Here is a 20,482-nt window from a genome sequence, read left to right on the forward strand (position 1 = left end):
CTGCTCACTCTGAATCCTGCTTTGAAAGCGAGTGCCACGGATTCCTTTGGCCCAGCCCATTCTCCTGTGACCAGACCCCCTGCTGTAGCCCCCACTCCGGACCTCCTCCTCTTCCCAACAGCTGGTTCTCAGGATCACGCAGAAGAGAGGAAGTGGGTCACATAGGGAGCACATGCCAACAGTGAAGACACTTCCTGCCACCAGAGTGGACAGCACAGAGCTGGGGTAGTTTCTTCTTCCTTATTCCATTACCTTGTGTTTTGCCTTAGCAACTCTCCAAGCTGACTGGTGCATGGACTTGCTAGAGAATAAAAAAACTTACTATAGCCAGAAGGGACCAGAAGATACTCTGGTTCAACTTCCTGAGGAGAGTGGCACTCCCAAAGACCCCCAGCAAGTTAGTGCCAGACCTGGAGCTAGAATTCAGGGCTCCATACTCTGAGCCAAGTTCTCTTCCAATGACAGTAATTTCCCAGAGTCACTGTTCAGGGTTTGCCCAAGAAACAATTTTTGTCCTAGAAACATGATGAGCAGACAACTCTATTTCCACCCCACAGCTCACAACATTTAAAAACAGAACACTGATATAAGAATCAGCCACCATGATTAAAGCTAACTGGATACTTTCGTTTCTTAAATTAGATCAAAGAAGGTCGTAGAAGCAGTATAGTTGTCTTACCACTACTGACATTTTCAGTCGGATCATTTCCTGCTGTGGGGCCACCCTGTTTAGCAGCATCCCTTGTCCCCACCCACTAGATGTCAGTAGCATCTCCTCTCTCAGTCTTGACAATCAAAAATGTCTCCAGACAATGTCAAATGTCCTCTGGGGGCAAAATTACCCTGGTTAAGAACCACTGGTCTAGAGGAAACTGCATTAATTGGTTGTCACTAGAAAAACTTATTAACAAGAAAAAAATCTGTTCACAGTGGGGCCTTGTAATAACACAGAAAGCAGAGGGAGTCTAAGCCGTCCCTCTTCGTGGGCTCAGTGCTTCCACATGGCCAGCCTGAGCAATCACACTGCCGGAGTTCTCAGTCCCCTGGCATAGCTGTGAATCAGTGGAGCAGGTCTGGTGCCCTGCAGCCTACCTGCGTTTCCTCCGCCTGGTGCTGTGCTCACAGGGAGGCAGCTGTTAGCCTCCTAGGCGCTCCCAGCTTCAGGCACTGCAGTCAACACTGGGCTCTATTTGTGTGATTTGGGGCGAGTTCCTTTTCTGTGTGTTTCTTTCTTATTGTCTTTTTTAAAAAATCAAAATATGAACAACACATACATAAACCCTTGCCATTGAGTTGAACTCAACTCATAGCGACCCTATAGGACAGAGTAGAACTGCCCCATAGAGTTTCCAAGGAGCACCTAGTGGATTCGAACTGCTGACTTTTAGGTTAGCAGCCTTAGCTCTTAACTGCTACACCATCAGGGTTTCCAACACATGCGTAGTGATTTTAAAATCTAACAGTACAGAGATATTGAGAGTACAAAGTGAAAGCCCCCCCATCTGGCTCCCTTCCCCTTGGATAATATCCAGTATCAGTTTGTGGTGATTTTTCCAAATTCTTTAGCATACATTTACATAGGTAGGTTAGTCTTATGTGTCAACTTGGCTAGGCTACAAACAGTGCTCATCAATTTAACTAAACAGGCCAAAACCGAAAAACTCTTCACTGTCGAGTGAATTCCAACTCACAATGACCTTATCGGACAGGTTAGAACTGTCCCATAGGGTTTCCAAGAAGAGGCTGGTGGATTAGAACTGCCGAACGGTTAACCACTGCACTGCTAGGGCCCCAATCTACCCAAAACCCAACCCAGTGCCCTCGAGTCGATTCCGACTCATAGCGATCCTACAGGATGGAGTAGAACTGTCCCATAGAGTCTCCAAGGAGTGCCTGGCGGATTGGAACTGCTGACCCTTTCTTTGATTAGCAGCCATAGCACTTAACCATTACGCCACCAGGCTTTCCAGGGCCCCAATTTAGATGTGGTTAATATCTTTTTTTTTTTTATCTACTATCAGTTGACTATAAGGAAAAGAGATTATCATAGATAATGTAGGTGGGCCTTATCTAACCAGTTGGAAGCCTTAAGAGCAAAACTGAACTTTCCCAGAGAAAAAGGAATTCTGTCTGCACCAAGACTGCGGAGTGATCCCCTGCCTAGGTTTCCAGCCTGCTGGTCTGCCCTGGGGATTTCAGACTTGCCTGTACCTGCAACCTTGTGAGCCAGTTCTTTAAAATGAATCTCTCTCTGCACGTACAAATGGGTGTGTGAGTGTGTGTGTGTGTGTGTGAGTGTGTGTGTGTGACCTTTTGGTTCCATTTCTCTGATGAACCCTAATACAATGAAGATTAAAATTTTATTATTATTAATGTAATTCTAGGCTTAGTATTCTAGCTTTATTGCTCTGTGATTATTTTAAAAGTATTTCTTAGAGTTTTTTCACGTCAGTACACAAGCCTCCTTCTTCTTATTTTTCACTTTAAATCAACTTTATTGTGGTACAATTTACATGCAATAAAATGCACCTACTTGATGAATATTCACCTGTGCGGCCACCATCACAAGCGGAGTACAGAACATCTCAATCACCCCAGAAAGTTCCCTCAAGGCCCCTTCCCGGTAGATCTTCCCACCCCTAACCCCAGGCAGCCAGGGATCTTCTTTCTGTCACTATAGATTAGATTTGTCTTTTCAAGAGTTTCAGGTAAGTGAAATAATACAGCACGTACTCTTTGTGTCTGTCTTCTTTCTCTCAGTATAATGTCTTGGCAATTCACCATATCGGTTGCATGAATCAGTAGTTTGGTCCCTTGTATTGCTAAGTAGTGACTGCGGTAGTGACATATCGCAATGTGTTTATCCACTCACCTGGTGATGGACGTTTGGGTCATTTCCAGCTTAGAGCTACTGTGAATCACGTCGTGAACAGTTGTGTTCAAGGCTCTGAGCAGATTTGTTTTTCTTTTTTTTTTTTTGGGTGTACTACTGGGAGAGCAATGGCTGGGTCTTTTACTAAGTGTATGTTTAACTTTATAAAAAAATGGCAAACTATTTCCAAAGGTGGCTATACCGATTTACATTCTCCCCAGCAGTGTGTGAGGGCTCCAGGGGCTCTGTTCTTATTAACCTTTCTGAGCATCACATTCCTTATGTAAAATATGCAGACGGTTGTGGAGTCTGCCCCTCAGGGTTTGAGGAAGGATCAGATACGACTGGGCCTAGCCCAGTGCCTAGAAAATAGTAAAGCTCAATACATATTATTACGGGTTAGGGATGTCACCGTCACACTTTTTTTTAAAGGCTCTTGCTTGCCCACACTGGCCTCTCAATTAGTGTTGGGTTCTTTTCCATTCCCTCATCTTCAGACTTCTCAGAAATATAGTAAATTCTTTCTGACTTTCCTCACTAACTCACCAACCCACAGCCATCGGACACCCATTTCCACTGCTTCTCTGAAAAGGCTTTCACCAAGTCCCCAATTACGTCTATGCACGTGATCCCTAAGTCTGCGTTCTTGATCCCAAATGCTGTCCTGAATCCAGAACCCAATTCTAATTATGTGCCTGGCACTGCCACAGAAGCAATTTTATTAGCCTGCAAAACCCTTTTTCCATCTGTGCTCAACCAAAGTTCTCCAAAGGCCACCCTCTCATATGCCTTCTCCGTCTCTTAATTCCTGACTCTCCAGAGAACCTTCTGTCTCTACCATTAGTATGGCCAAAACACATGCATAAGAACTCACAGCCATAGCTCAGACTTTAGGGAAAGGATGCTGCCAAGAAGAGCTATTTAACTCTATTTTCCCCTTCTGAAAAATGGGGACAAAAATAATACCTACCTGTCATGGATGGAATTACGTCCCCCCAGAAATGTGCATATCAGTTTGGCTGGGCCATGATTTCCAGTATTGTGTGGTTGTCCTCCATTTTGTGACTATAATTTTATGTTAAAGAGGATTACAAAAATAAACACACTTTGCCGTCGACTCAATTCCGACTCATAGTGACCCTATACGACAGAGTGTAACTGCCCCATAGAGTTTCCAAGGAGCACCTGATGGCTTCGAACTGCCAACCTTTTGGTTAGCAGCCGTAGCACTTAACCACTAAGCCACCAGGGCTTCCAAAGAGGATTAGGGTGGGATTATAACACCCATACTAAGGTCACATCTCTGATCCAATGTAAAGGGAGTTTCCCTGGACAAGAGATAAAATGAAAGGGAAGCAAGCAGATAGTTGCAAACCTCCTACCACCAAGAAAGCAGTGCTGGGAGCAGAGCACACCCTGGGGTCCCTGGGCAGAGAAGCTCCTAGTCCTGGGAAAGGTTGATGAGATGGCCAGCAGAGCAAGATAGCCTTCCCCTGGAGCTGAAACCCTGAATTTGGACTTCTAGCCTACTTTACTATGAGGAAATAAACTTCTCTTTATTAAAGCCACCCACTTGTGGTATTTCTGTCATAGCAGCACTAGATAACTAAGACATTACCTCATTGGATTGTTAAGAGGACTGAATGAGATAATATGGATAAGGTCTTTAGAACAGTGCTAGTTTTTAATGCCAAAGCAAAAAAATTTTAAAAACCTGAGCAAGTAAGGAAATTGATTTTATTCAGGCTATTGCAATAGGACCACAGCCCAGGTTGTTATACTGTGGTAGCTTGTGTGTTGCTGTGATGCTGGAAGCTATACCACTGGTATATCAAATACTAGCAGGGTCACCATGATGGACAGGTTTCGGCAGAACTTCCAGACTAAGACAAACTAGGTAGAAAGGCCTGGCAATCTACACCTGAAAACTTTCCAAATAAACCATATGTATCACAACAGAACATTGTCTGATATAGCCCTGGAAGGTGAGCCCCCTAGGTTGGTAGACGCTATACAATAGCCGCACCATGAACTCAAAGGTGAAGATGGTGCAGGACTGGGTAACATTTTCTTCTGCTGTGCTTAAGGTTGCCATAAGTCAGAGTAGACTTGGCAGCAACTAGCAATAACAATTGTAGTAGAAAGAGCACCCCAGATCCAAAGATGGGTAGTTTTGTCTAGACTTTAATAGGGGAGAGTAGATAAATTATAGAGTCCCTGGTTGGTGCAAACAGTTAACACGCTTGGCTACTAACTGAAAGGTTCAGTGGCACCTCTGAAGAAAGGCCTGGCAATCAGCTTCAAAAAAATCAGCCATTGAAAATGCTATGAAGCGCAGTTCTACTCTGACACACATGGGGTCACCATGAGTCGGAGCCGGCTCAATGGCAACTGGTACTGATAGACAAATTATTAGGTGGTGCAGTTTTACATTTGGGCTTGTTTTTGTAATCAGAGTGAGTCAGTGAGCTGAGCAAGGAATGTTTCTCTCTGACTAGTTAGTTTCAGGAGGACAAACATTTCAGCTAGTCATTTTTGAGGCAAAGCATGAAAATTTGGAGGGTGCAGTACAGTAAATTCTTTTACATGGCCTTTCTAGCCATGCATGGTCTTGTAACTCCCACAAAATGACTAACTGGGACTATGCAAATAAGGTGTGTAAAACCCTTGCAGGGATTGGACAGTTTACTACAACCTGAACAAATAAGGTGGTTGTGGCCTACCGAAGGGATTGGTCAGTTTTGCCATCCTGCTAGGCTTTAAAGGGCTAATCCCAGAGACGTTCAAGTGGACCCCATTATCATCAAGAAGAGCCTGGAGCAGAGCTCATCCTTTGGACCAAGGGCCCAGGATCCCTGCACTGAGAACCTCCTAGACCCAGAAGAGAGAGTTAAAACTAAAGACAATGAGAGACGGTGGTGGTCGGCCTGCCTGGCCCATGGAGCAAGAGCTCAGCATTTTGGGGAAGGAGGCTTGCCAGCAGAGCTAAAAGAGCTGTAACACTTTCTTGTGGAGGGCAAGAGAGGCCTAAATGTGCCCCATTGTACATCTCCTCCTGTGGGCAGTGCGGGCCTGGATAGTGTTGTGGGAGCTGGCAGCAGAGGCTTAGAAGAGCCCGGTGGCAGAAGCTCTGGAGATCTCATTCTGGGTCTGCCAGGGAGCTGCCAGCAAGGCCCAGTGGCAGAGCAGAAGCCTTGGGAGGCCTGTAGGCTTGCTGAGCAGCATGGTGGTAGCCAGAAGCAGCAGTGACATGAACACAGTGACTGACCTGAACCATACCACGCCTGCCCAGCCATAGAAGATGGACATGAGTAGTCTGGGAAGGGTAAGCTGTTCTCCTGTGGGAATCTGTTGTTATTATTTAATGTTTGCTTTCTATACTGTGTGTGTGTGTTTTTTTTTTTTTTCTATACTCTGTGTCTCATGTGTCCGGCTCAATCACAGATGAGCTTTGCACCCATAGAATGGTTGATGCCAGGGGGTATATGTTCTCATTCTCAGCAGTCTAATGGCTGCCTGGAAGTTTGAAGCACAGCCTGCTCGCATGCGCAATGCAGATAGACAGACACGTACATACCGGGGGTCAGTGTCTGGCCTTGTCAGAGGTAAACAAAGATCACCCACAAATCTTCTGGGAGTCACAAGAAAGGGTGGACAGTGTGTCTTATCTAAGTCATACATGGAAGGCCAGTTTTTTGCAGTGAGCTGTTGCCTGGAGTACAAAATGTGGGGGATTTTGGAAAACAAAGGTTGGGGGGATTAAACTTTGCAGTTTTGGGGGAGCACGGGGATCAGGTAAAGGTCAACAGAGCTGGTCTCCCCCATTGATCAAGTCAACCATAAGGCTGTGCTTGAACAAGTGGAATCAAGGCAGTGGAGGATGCCCAGATGTACACCACTGTCAGCCCAGATTTCGCCTCCTTGTGTAAATTTTTCAGCTCAAAAGCAGCCTCTAAACAAACTCAGATGAAGCAGAGTTGTTCCCAGGCCCACTGGGTCATGCTGCATTGGTGCATCATTTGTCAGGTCAATGGCTGTGTGGTAGCTGTGATGATTAAGGTTGTGTGTCAACTCGGCTGGGCCATGATTCTCAGTGGCTTGGCACCTCCGTGATAGGATCTGCTGTGAGTAGCCAATCAGTTGAAAGAGAGTTTCCTTGGGCTTATGGCCTGTATCGAATATAAGTGGACAGTCCAACAAGGCTCCTGGGCTTTTGCTCGTGTTGGATCCTGCAGCTGGCTCCTGTTAGTCTGACCTCTGGCTCTGGGGCCTTGAGCTAGCAGCTTGCCGGTGGTCTTATCTGCTGATGTTGGGATTCGTCAGTCTTCGCAGCCTGGGAGCAAAAGCCCTGGTCTCTGACCTGCCTGTCTTGGGTTTGCCAGCCTCTGCAGCTACACGAATCAGGAAAGGCTCTATTCTGACCCATGGACTTGGGACATTCCACCCTGTACAACCATGTGAGCCATTTCCTTGGTATAAATCTCTGCCTATATACACACATACGCTTTACTGGTTTTGCTTCTCTGGAGAACCCAGCCCAAGGCATCAGCATTTAAGATTCTGAACAGGATGCATGACCTACACTTCAGTTGTCATCCACTTGTTCCATGGGTCTTGGGAAAGCTCTCTACTGCATGTTGTCGTCTGCTTCTGGGGGATCTCGAAAGAGGCTCTCAAAAAGCCTCAATTTAAGGTCTCCTGTTGGGGAAGATTTACATTCAAATTAACTAAGGCTTGTATGTTTTTATTGTGAAACATGAGCCCAAGGGTACACTCCTTGCAGTTTTGCAACAGTGTTGGTGGTTAGGAAGACAGTGGTTAGGAGAACAGTATTGGTGGTTAGGAGAACCTGGGTTCAAGATTGGTCTTTCAGTGGTGTCTTTTCCAGAATACTAAGTCTCCAATCTGAACATTGTGTAAGGGCTGTATTTGGATGTCAGGGGAACGGAGATGACCTGTTTTTGGTAAGTATGACTGTATTGAATAAGACTTTGGCAGTTTTCAAGGATATTGGATTGGATGGGATTGGAGAGTCTCCTGAGGTCCAGAAGTAGTAAGGAATCCTCATTGACCTACCAGTAATTATTTCATAAGAGAGTAACCAATGTTGGCTGGAGCAGAAGCATCAAAGTGTCATCAGGACCAAAGGCAAGACTTTGGGCCAAGTGAGGTTGATTTCTTCAGAGACTTTGGCTAATTTAAGAGTGCCACTGACAATTCTATTTTTCTAGAGGAATGAAGGTGGTAAGGACAGTGCAGTTTTTGTGCGAGTGGCAATACTCGTTGAATATCCTGAATAACCTTACCAGTGAAGTGAGTTCCTTTGTCACTAGAGAGGAACAAAGCAATTCCCAAGTGGGAAAAATTCTTTCTAGTAGCAGCTTAGCTACAGTGGTGGTAGGCTCCTGGTAGATTGCAGGGAAAACATTCCAGCCATCCTGAAAACATGAGGACTATGATCAGAACATATGCACACCCATGAGACTGTGGGAGATGAATAAAATCTGTTAGCCAATGGAGAAAGGGACACGGGAGCTGGCTGTCATCCTTGCCTCACCTTTGTGTTTCTGGCAGATAGAGCAACTTGAGGTTACCTGCTCAATATGAGGGCGGAAGTGTCCCCACCAATATTTGTGGAGGAGACCTTTAAGATTCTCTTTGCCATGATGTGTAAACTTATCAAGACTACGAACTAAATTTTCAGGCTAGGAACTGAGAAGAGACCAAGTATGTGTCTGGGCCTCCATAATCCATCTGAGTGGATAAAGCATCCAGCTTATTTCCAATTAGCTTTTTCAGCCTCAGGTGCTAGCTGTTAAGTTCTTTAAGCAGAGGTTCTGTCTCTAAAAGAGGTTAAGCAATGGGAAGTGTGTAGGTGATTCAGGAAGAGTTTTCTTGGGAAGCGGTTATCTTAGCATGTTTGTCAGACAAGGAGTTTTCTTTAGCTTCAGGAGTCTGGTACTAGTATGAGCTTCAATTTTAAAAATTGCTAATTCCTTGGATAGTATAAAATATCTCAAAGGCTAGCTATTTTTGGTTCTATTTTTGAAAGTTGTCCCTGAAGCTGTCATGTATCTCTTTGTTTCCAGAACATAACAAAATCATGTACAACTCTAAAAGGGTATCAGCCATCTGGGTTAATGTTAACTCTCTTATCTTGTGCCAGTGTGATAGCTCCGGTAAGGGTTACAAGTTCAGCCACTTGGGCTAAATCAACCTCAGATAGGGATTTGAACTCAATCGGTTGTTGAAAATCTGTGATAACTTAAAATCCTCTATACATATGCCTGAGGTAAGAGCCATCTACAAAGAAGGTGACATGGGGTCTATGAGAGGAGTTTCTGCAAGAACAGAGTGAGGTCAGAGTGAGGAAGAGTTAGAGGATGTGTGATGGTGAGACCATTGTGAGGTTATTCCTCAGAGGGAAGGAGAACAAAAGGAGCCTATATGAGGTTTTGAGAATGGTAGGTACTGATGTGAGAGGGGGACAGTAGTACGATTTTGTAGGAGATGAGTTAGAAGTGGAAAAGTATTGGACTTTCTCAGTGAGTAGTAAGGTCTGAGCTATGTGAGATATGTACAGGTTGCATGGATGACTCAGAACTAAATCATCAGTGGCCTGGATCAATTTTGCAACAGCATCAACAATGCACAAGCAAAGGGGAAATGCCTGAGCTGCTGGGTCTAGTGGGAGACTAGAGTACCAAAGAGGCCTTTGACTTCCTTTGTGTTTTGGGATGGAGACCCTCAAAGCATGTCCTTCCCTTTTGTGTATAAAAAGGGAAAAGGTAATGATTCCAAAATAATGAGTCCAGAAGTAGGAGCAGAGGATAGAGACTATTTGAGGTTTAGACATACAGACATAGAAGGGGAGCTCCAATTAAGGGGTTCAGGAACAATTTTTAGTCCTGGTATACAGGGAGAGGCAATAGCAGAAAGTTAGGGATCCAGTTCCAGCAATAGTAAACTAATCCCTCAGAGTTGTCTTCTGGTCTCAGGGAGAAGGAAATTAATGAAGTGGTTAATTCATTTAGGGAATAAAAAGGAGATATCATGTCCTAGGTAATGCATCTGAGAATTGTATAATTGCATTTTGTCGTGAGAGACCTTATGTCCCTTGCGGGCAAGAGTTTGAAGCAAATATTTGATGTCAACAAGCAAGCTGTGAAAATCAGGTGAGCAGAGACGATAGTCTTCTACACACCGGGTAAGGACAGAATTTCGAGGGAAGGTTAAATCTCTCAGATTTGCATTCAGTGTCCTAGAGGAATGAGTAGGGGCCTCAGTAAACCCCTGAAGCATGACAGTTTATGTGTATTGTTCGTTTTTCCACGTGAAACCAAAAGATATTGTGATTCAGGGTGAAGTGGTACACTGAAAAAAGCAGAACATAAGTCAATGACTGTGAAGTGAGTGGTTTTGGGTAGGATAGAGGCCGGAATGGCATTGGGTGTCTTAGTCAGGGTTCTCCAAAGAAACAAAGCCAGAGATAGACAGACAGATAGATAGATAGTGTCTTAGTCATCTAGTGCTTCTATAACAGAAATACCACAAGTGGATGGTTTTAATACAGAGAAATATTTTATTCTCTCACAGTCTAGGAGGCCAGAAGTCCGAACTCAGGACGCCAGTTCCGGGGGAAGGCTTTCTCGCTTTCTCTCTCAGTTGGCTCTAGGGGAAGGTCGTTGTCATCAATCTTCCCCCGTTGAGGAGCTTCTCAACGCAGGGACCCCAGGTCCAAAGGACGACCTGTTCTCCTGGCTCTTGTTTCTTGGCGGGAGAGGTTCCCCACCCCACGTCTCTTAGGTTCCTCCTAGTCTTGCCTCTGCTGCTCAGACCGAGCCCACTGCAGCTGCAGCAGCCAGAGCTGCACATGCAGTTCAGTGATGGCCTCTCACTCTTCATGGACTGTTTGATTCAAATGATTATTCTTTATTTCCAGCTCTTCATTCTGTCTCTATAAATCTTCTAGAATGATCTACAGCCCCTTTCTGGGACCTCCCTGAAGGACGGTGGTGAAGGGAAATCCTTCCAATGGGCAGAACTTCAAGCAGTGCACCTGGTTGTTCACTTTGCTTGGAAGGAGAAATGGCCAGATGTGCTGTTGTATACTGATTCATGGGCTGTGGCCAATGGTTTGGCTGGAAAGCCAGGCACTTGAAAGGAACATGATTGAAAAATTGGAGACAAGGAAGTATAAGGAAGAAGTATGTAGATAGACCTCTCTGAATGAGCCAAAGAAGTGAAGACATTTGTCTCATGTGAATGCTCAGCAAAGGGTGATCTCAGCAGAGTAGGATTTTAACAAACAAGTGGCTCGGATGATGCATTCTGTGGAAACCAGTCATCCTCTTTCCCCAGCCATTGCAGTCATTGCTCAATGGACTTGTAGACAAAGTGGCCGTGGTGGCAGGGATGGAGGTTGTGCACAGGCTGGCAACATGGACTTCCACCCACCAGGGCTGACTCGGCTGCAGCCATTACTGAGTGCCCAATCTGCCAGCAGCAGAGACCAACGCTGAGTCCCTGATAGTGGTCAGTCCCTTAAGGTGATTGGTCAGCAAACTGGTGGCAAGTTGTTTACATTGGACTACTTCTATCATGGAAAGAGCAGCAGTTTGTTCTTGCTGGAATAGACACTTACTCTGGATATGGATTTGCCTTCCCTGCATGCAATGCTTCTTCCAAAACTACCATCCATGGACTTAGAGAATGCCTTATCCGCTGTCATGGTATTCCACACAGCATCACCTCAGATCAAGGGACTCACTTCACAGCAAATGAAGTGGGACAATGGGCCCATGCTCATAGAATTCACTGGTCTTACCATGTTCCCCATCATCCTGAAGGAGCTGGCTTGAAAGAATGATAGAATGACCTTCTAAAGACACAATTATAGCGCCAGTTAAGTGGCATTACCTTGCAGGGTTGGGGCAATGTTCTCCAGGAGGTTGTATATGCTCTAAACCACTGTCCAATATATGCTGTTTCTCTCATAGCCAGAATTTGTGGGTCCAGGAGTCAAGGTGTGGAAATGGGAGTGGCATCACTCACTATTACCACTAGTAACCCACTCACAAAATTTTTGCTTCCTGTCCCCACGACCCTATGCTCTGCGGGTCTAGAGTTGTTAGTTTCAAGGGGAATAATGCTTCCATCTTGAGACACACCTGTGATTCCATTGAATTTGAAGTTAAGAATGCCACCCAGCCACTTTGAGCTCCTTATGCCTCTGGATCAACAGGCAAAGAAGGGAGTTACCATATTGGCTGGTATGAAATCAGACTGATATTACATAATGGAGGTAAAGATGAGTATATCTGGAATATATGAGATCCCTTAGGATGTCTCTTAGTACTACCATGCCCTGTGATTAAAGCCAGTGCGAAACTACAGCAATTCAATGTCGACAAGACTACTAATGGCCCAGACCGTTCAGGAATGAAGGTTTAGGTCACCCCACCAGGTAAAGAATCACGACCAGCTGAGGTACTTGCTGAGGGCACAGGGAATACGAAATGGGTGGTAGAAGAAGGTTGTTCATAAATACTAGTTATGTGTGACACACTAAGGTTGTATGTCAACTTGGCTGGGCCATGATTCTCAGTGGTTTGGCAGTTATGATGTCGTTTGGCAGTCATATGATAATGTGATCACTTCTCTGATGAGATTTGATATAGTGTGATCACATCCATGATGAGTAGCCAATCAGCTGAAAAGAAGTTTCCTTGGGGGTGTGGCCTGCATTGAATTTAAGTGGATTCTCTGGCAGTGTTCACAGGCTTTTGCTCAGTCTGGATTCTGCAGTTGGCTCCTGTTTGTCTGACCTCTGGTTCTTGGGACTTGAGCTAGCAGCTATCCTGTGGTCTTGCCTGCAGATCTTGGGATTCTTCAGTCTCCACAGCCTGTGAGCAAGAGCTCTGCTGTCTGACCTGCCAATCTGGCGTTTGCCAGCCCCCAAGGCTACGTGAATCAGCAGAAGCCTCCAGCCTGACGTGCAGATTTGGGATGTTCTAGCCTCTATAACCGCAGGAGCCATTTCCTGGATATAAATATCTTTATAGAGATATTTATAAGCTTCACTGGTTTTGCTTCTCTAGAGAACCCAGCCTAAGACAGATACACATATAAATAGATGATAGATAGAGATATACATACATGTATACACAAATATAGGTTTTATATGTATATATAGAGAGAGATTTACTTCAAAAAACTGGTTCACATAATTGTTGAGTAGGGGCTGGCAAGTCCAAATTCTGTAGGTAGGTGACAGGCTGGAGACTCCTGCAAGCTCACATCCCAAAACCCATAGGTCAGGTGATAAGAACAGTGAAGAGTGGAGGAGTTCTAGTAAAATGTCTATTTATAGTCTGGATGGAGTCCCTGGGTGCTGCAAATGGTTAATGTGCTCTGCTGTTAACTGAAAGGTTGCAAGTTGGAGGCCACCCAGAGGTACCTTGGAAGGCCTGATGATCTACTTCTGAAAAATTAACCTTTGAAAATCCTATGGAGCACAGTTCCACTCTGACACAGATGTGGTCACTATGAGTCAGAATTAACTTGATGGCAATTGGTTTGATACTTTGGAGGCAGAACACACCCCAGGGAACTACTCCCTTTTTGCTTTTAATGCCTCCAACTAATTGATTGAACCCTGCCAACATTATGGAAAATAATCTGCTTTGTTGGAGGCCAACTGATGTAATCACATGTAACTATGACAGCAACTAGAATAGTGTTTGAACAAACAACTAGGCACCATAGTCTAGTCAAGTTCACACATACAATTAACCATCACATAGGTGTTGGAAACTAGAGGAAACCTGGCTTTGACTAGTTTGTTTTTGCTCACAAGTCTCAGACTAGCTAATATTCCTTACCACTAGGGTTCTTTAAGGGGAGAATGGAGCATTACAGGATGTAGACATGGAGATGAAAAGTCATGTCAAGGAGGCTTTGGAAGGTTTCTGGTTTTACTGAATATGATGGAATATCTTGGGAATGGCACAGAAAGGGTCCGTTTACTTTAAAAGGTTTGGCCTCCCAGATTCGGTTTATGTCAGTGGAATGAGCAGTTCAAAGGGAGTCAGGTACTTTAGTTAACATAGTTTGCACTTGAGGGCTTAAAGGGGGTTTGGAGGACTTGACAGGAACAAGAAAAGTCGGATGGTCAATGAGAGCTGTTAAAGGGCAAAAGCGTAATGACCGCCCTGACAGGGAACACAACAGAAAGTACGTGATGGAGCAGGAGAATATTGTGGAGCAGAGCTCAAATTCATGTAAAAAGACCAGACTTAATGGTCTGACTGAGACTGGAGGAACCCCCAAAACTATGGCCCTCGAACACTCTGTTAACCCAGAAGTAAAACCATTCCCGAAGCCCACTCTTCAGCCAAAGATTAGACTGGACTATAAAACATAAAAAAATACTCATAAAGAGTGTGCTTCTTAGTTCAAGCAGATACACTAGACCAAGTGGTCGGCTCCTGTCCAGAAGCAAGATGGGAAGGCAGGAAGGGACAGGAGCTGGTTGGATGGACATGGGAAACCTGAGGTGAAAAGAGGGAGTGTGTTATCACATTGTGGGGATTGCAACAAGTGTCACATAACAATATGTGTATAAATGTTTGTATGAGAAATTGACTTGAGCTGTAAACTTTCACCTAAAGCACAATTAAAAAAAAAAAAAAAAAGAGGGCAAAGGTGTATAGGTGCAGAGTCAGGGACTTCAAGGGTGAGGCCCTCGGGTGAGCAAAGAATGGAGAGTAAATCTGTTCCCAATAGTTTACTGGAGTGGTGCAGCTAAGCCGAAAGCTGTATTGAATGGTGAGAGGTTCCAGTAAGACAGAAAGAGGTTTAGATAAAAGCAAGTCACATGGTAGTTTATCAAGTCCCACCACAAGTATGATTGTATACTCTGAGGGAAGATGGAGGGAAAATAAGAGGTCTTAATGGTGGAATAAGAGGTTAAGTGCTCGGCTGCTAACCAAAGGGTCAGTGGTTTGAACCCTCTAGCCACTCTGTGGGAGAAAGATGTGGCAGTCTGCTTCCATAAAGCCTTGGAAACCCTATGGGGACAGTTCTACACTGTCCTATAAGGTCTCTGCAAGTCAGAATTGACTTGACAGCAATGGGTTTAGTTTTTTGGGGGTTTTTTAATGGTGGGATGTGGTGTCCTGTGCCAACTAGGAAGGTAGTGGGGTGTCCATTGATGGGGGTGATTATTTCCCCTTGTGTGTTAGTTGGAAAGTCAACGGGGAGGTGGATTTTTGGACTTTTGTTCTCTTTTGCATGCTAAGACCAGACAATCCCAAGTTCAGTATCCTTTTTTATTTACAGTATCTGCAAGTGTCTACATCTATGGGGATTTTGGATGGAGCAGATTGCCCTGGCTTGTCTCCTTGTTTATCAAGCTGTGAGTTTATGGTATGTGGATTTGACCTTTTCCGCAATGGAAGCCTCATGGTTTTGAGCTAGTGTATGTATACCAGAGGAGCATTCCACCAGTTTACATTATGTTTTTCAATAACATCTCTAATTTCTGGTCACAAGCTGTTAAGGAAGCTAGTGGCCAAGGCAGAAGCAGTGGGTCACTGAGAGTTTGACTGGAGTAGTCCTTCCAAACATCTTCTAATCTATGTCTATGGTTAGAGATGGGTTCATCTCTTTGTTGCCTGCAATATTGCATCTTTGACCAATTAGTTTGGAGGGGAAGACAGTAGGAACGGATTCTAAAAGTCTCTCACCTATGATTTTAGCCTGTATAAGCCTCTTGAAGAGTGGCCCATTTGGCTTTTTCCAACTATGAAGTGACATCTCTGGGGACCACTTGTAGCTGCATAAGTTGATATGACTCGGGGGGCCCAGGGGAATGTACCCCCTAAAGCAGTCCAAGTTGATTACTAAATTCTTTCCTTTTCTCGTGGGGTCTGGGAAGTCCTTAACAATAGCATATAAATTTGAGTGAGTATGTTCAGGTGGGCACCCTGGTCCTTGACCTTCTGTCACAAGTGAGGAAGAGCCAATAACACCTGTTAGGATGGGGAGGTGGGGCAGGGGCATTTAATGGAGGCAGGGATGGTTAAAGAGGAGCAGTAGGACCGATGGGGAAAATGGAATCTGCAGAAGGAGGAACAGTGGATGGAGAAAGGGCTGGGTCGTGCCCGGTTTTGCTGACGGTGAAGGAGCAGAGGGTGGTGAGACAGTCCTAAGGGGCTGTACAGTTTGAGAGAATTAGGAGACGTAGTTCTCGTTTCTCAGCCTTTTCTATGCAAAATAAACTGAGATGAGATCTTAATGCCCCAAAGACTTGAGAATGCCTCCTAGATTAACAAGTTTAGGGAGATTCCAAGTGCCCCAAAGGGGCCACTGGAGCTCTTCAGTAAAACTGTTTCCCATTGTTGCCCTTTTTCGAGGTAATGAACTGAATTGGCATCATGGTGCACAATATATAGTGGGGGGAGGTAGAAAGGGGTTGAGAAGAGGATTAAGAGTTTCCTATTGTACCAAGAAGGATCCTTGGTGGCGCAGTGGTTACATACTCGGCTGCTAACCAAAATGTTGGCAATGTTTCGAACCCACCAGGTTCAGTATATCAGAATCAACTCTACAGCAACGGGAATTATACCAAGCTTCTACAAAAGCTGGTAACAAAACAAAACCAACAGAGCACTCGAACAAAGAGTCAAAATTAAATCGTTATCAGGCTACCACAGACAGGTGTCCAGAGGACAGGGACCAGCAGCCACACTCTCTGTGGGACCCCCAAATTGCCAGTCAGGGAAGGAGCACGCAGGCTTGAGAGGCCTCAGCACCTGGGTAGAGAAGACGTGGTTCCGGAGGAGGGCTTTCAGTCCTGTTAAAGTCATAGTACCAAACTGTCAAAGACAAAAACTCAACACCTAAGGACGTTGATTTTATTCAGGCTGTTGTGATGGGAAGAGCACCCCAGGTTGGGAAGATCCAAGTGTCTCAGCAGGGTGGTTTTGTCTAGACTTCTATAGGGAAGAATAGGCAAGTTATTAGAAAGAAAGGCCTGGTGATTTATTTCCAAAAATCAGCCAATGAAAGACCTGTGGATCACAACAGTCTGATCCACAACCAACCATGGGAATGGTGCAGGACCGGGGAGTGCTTTGTTCCATCGTGCCTGGGGTCGCCATGAGTCAGGTGTTACCTTGACGGCAGGTGACAACAACAGGCAATTTATAGGTCGGGCGATTTTACAGTTGGGCTTGTTCTATAAACAAGGGGAGTCTGTCAGCTGAACAGGAATGTCTACCTTTGTGTCTCGCTAGTTTTGGGGGACAATCAGCTCAGCTAGTCATTTATGAGACAAAGCATGGGGATGTGGAGGCCCATGCCTGGCCTTGTAGCGGGTAAACCAGGTGGCATCTGCGAGTCTTACCTGAACCAGGTGGGGAAGGGCGTTTCTTTGCAGTAAGCTCAATAAGCTGTTTCTCGGAAAACAAAAGGGTGGGAGGATTCACCTTTGCTGTTTTCCTGGAGTGTAAAGCTCAGATACAGGTCACCACTATCGGGGGGAAACCCTGGTGGCACAGTGGTTAAGTGCTATAGCTGCTAACCAAAAGGTTGCAGTTCAAATCCACCAGACCCTCTTTGGAAATCCTATGGGGCACTTCTACTCTGTTCTATAGGGTTGCTATGAGTCAGAATCGACTCAACGGCAATGGGTTTGGCTTTTTTTGGTCTTGTCATGAGGAGGTCTTCTGTCTGCTCTGCCTCCCGCTCAGCCTCTACTAACTGATGGGGAAACAGGTAGATGAAAACAGAAGAAACCTAGAGGGGCTCAGCCATCTATTGAAAAGAGCTCATTACTCTTCTGGGTTTGAGATAAATGTTGAAAGAGAAAGGCAAACAGGCTGGGTTTCCAACACCCAGCACCATGGCAGCCCAGATGGCTGGGACAGAGGGGCGGGGGGGAGGGGAAGGGCACTCTCTGTGAGGTCCTGGGGCAGAGCACGGAAAAGGGGGTGCTATGGATCAAGTTGTTTTCCCCAAAATATGCGTTAGAATCCTAACCCCTGTATCTGTGGAAATATTTGGGGACAGAGTGTTCTTTGTTATGTTAATGAGGCCATATCAGTAGAGGGTGTGTCGTAAACGTCATCACTTCTGAGATACAAGGAGCAGCACAGACACAAGGCCAGGCAAGCACACACGGGGGACAGAGATGCCCGGGAAGGCCACCAAGGAACCCAGGAACAATGGAAGAGACCAGGATCTTCCTTGTGTCCAGAGCCGACACAGAACTAGAGCTCTCCTATTTTTTTTTTTTCTAGAGCTGGTGCCCTGATTTGGACTTCTAGCTGCTAAACATGAGAAAATAAATTTCTGTTCTCTAAGCCACGCATCTATGGTATTTCAGTCACAGCAACACTAAATAACTAAGACAGGGTCAGGTGTTGGGGGGGGTACATCCAGCAGCCAAGGCGTCTGAATCTTGGGGCCCTAACCTCATTTTATATGCCTTCCCCAAGCAATGCCCTTGGATGGTCTGGAACAAGATAACTGCCAGGAAGAAAGATGTGGGATGAGGGCAGCCAAGCAGGACGTCAGGGAGGAAAATGTCAGCCGAGCCTCACAGCAGCCTCCTCCTTAAAGAGCACTCTGCTAGGTGTCCCCTGGGCCAGCCTTCCTGCTGCCGCCCCTCCAGACGCCAGGCCTTGTTCTAGGGCGAAGGAAGAGGACCAGCAAGCAGTGGCCTGGAAACTGCCCCAAAAGTAGACGAAGGCCAGGCCCGATGTCTGAGTGTGTTTTCTTTCCAGGAGATGCAGCAAACGAGGATTCTGAAAGTGAGCAGTGACGCCTCAGAGCAACCTTGGCAAGCGCCAGAATTCAGCCAGCTCTCACACAGAGGGTGTCGCTGGCTGCCGCAGCACTCGGCAGTTACTACACTGCACGGAGCGGGTCTTACAGCTCTCTTTGGCTTCCCAGCTCTCAAACACAGACAAGCTGGGGATGGATGGTTTTCAGAACCATTTGTGTATCGTTAAAGCAAACTGCCTGTCTTCCTAAGGGTTGCTGAATTCCCAGCGTCTCAAACTGCAATGGAAAAAGCCCAGAAAAACAAATACAGCTAGAATATCGGGTTTTCTGTGTGCCAATGTCCTGGCTCCTGCCTCGGAAAATGACGCTTCCACAGACTCACCCTCTACCAAAGCACGGTATTGTCTCGTAAAATAAAAATAAAGCCAGCCACTCAACAACAAAAAAATAAACAAAATTGTAAAAATAAATAAATTAAAATAAAGCAGATGGAGAAGTGTAAGGTATGGCACCACTGACATTCACCTCTGCAGGCCCACTTCCAGGAGTAAGTGGCCACTGGGCACCCACTGGAGGATGCACCGGGTCCCACAGAGAGCCTGGGTCAACAACGCCCTTAAATCCATTTAATGAAGGGACCCATGATACTCATACCTGTCCAAGGATTTTAATAGGACAGGCAAATGGCATCGTTAACAGCACTCTCTGCTGTTTGGGAGAGGTTTTGCATTATCGGGTGTTACAGGTTGAATTGCATCCCGCAAAAAACATATGTTGAAGTCCTAACCTCTATAACTGTAAACTGACCCCATTTGGGAATAAAGGTTCTTCTTTTGTTACGTTAATGAGGTCATACCAGAGTAGGGGAGTCCTAAACCTGATCCCGTCTGAGTTGTGTCTTATAAAAAGGGACAACAGACATGGAGAGAGACCACACAGAAGGAAAAGACCACGTGAGGAGCCATCTACAAGATAAGGAAGGCCAAAGAACGCCCAGGGCTACTGATAAGGAGGGACCCTCTCCTAGAGATAATGCCCTGATTTGGGCTTTTAGCCTCCAGAACTGTGAGAGAGTAAATTTCTGTTCTTTGAAGTCACCCACTTGTCCTATTTTTGTTATAGCAGCTCTGTATAACTAAGACACTGGGCTCACGGTGGGCCTGGCATTTGTCGGCAGCACAGGCCATGTTGTGTAATAGCGTGCAAGGTCCCACTGCGGGAGCTGCCTACCCAGGAGGGGTTCTCACACAGCTGCACAGCCGGAGAGGCCTCATCTACTTCCCACCCCTGCCCTTGCTGAGCTGCTGCAGAGACAGGCGGGCTGCAAGCCCGCTCTCCACACACCCCGCTCTCCACACACTCCGCTCACTTGTGTTCCTGCTAATTAGAGCCAGGAGGCTGTGGAGATTAAACAGTGTTCTTGAAAGCGATCTGGGGAAAGCCATTAGGCCTTCAACCAGGTCCCTAGATTCTGGACTTCATCTCATGTAAGAAAGATGTTGTATGTATATGGTTAAAGTAAATAAAATAATGAGGAGAGGAGAGAAGGGAAAAGAAAATCGTTTTCCAAAGCTGTCCTTCAATTCCCTGAGGAGAGCAACTCTTGGCGTCTAAAAAGGGCTTAGTCTGCACTTGATCAGTGGGCCAAATCGTCCCTGTGCTCAGCCAAACAGCCGTCTCTGCAGACATACCCACCACGTGAGCACCAGCAGTGGCGGCAGAGCTGGTGCTGGTGAGGGCTGAGCCTTCTGAGCTGCCCAGGACTCTGTCCTCACAGCTGGAGGCCACTAAGCAGATTGCTTCATCTCCAAGTCATGC

This window comes from Elephas maximus, chromosome 1, assembly GCF_024166365.1.
Source record: "Elephas maximus indicus isolate mEleMax1 chromosome 1, mEleMax1 primary haplotype, whole genome shotgun sequence".
In the NCBI taxonomy this organism is placed as follows: Eukaryota; Metazoa; Chordata; class Mammalia; order Proboscidea; family Elephantidae; genus Elephas; species Elephas maximus.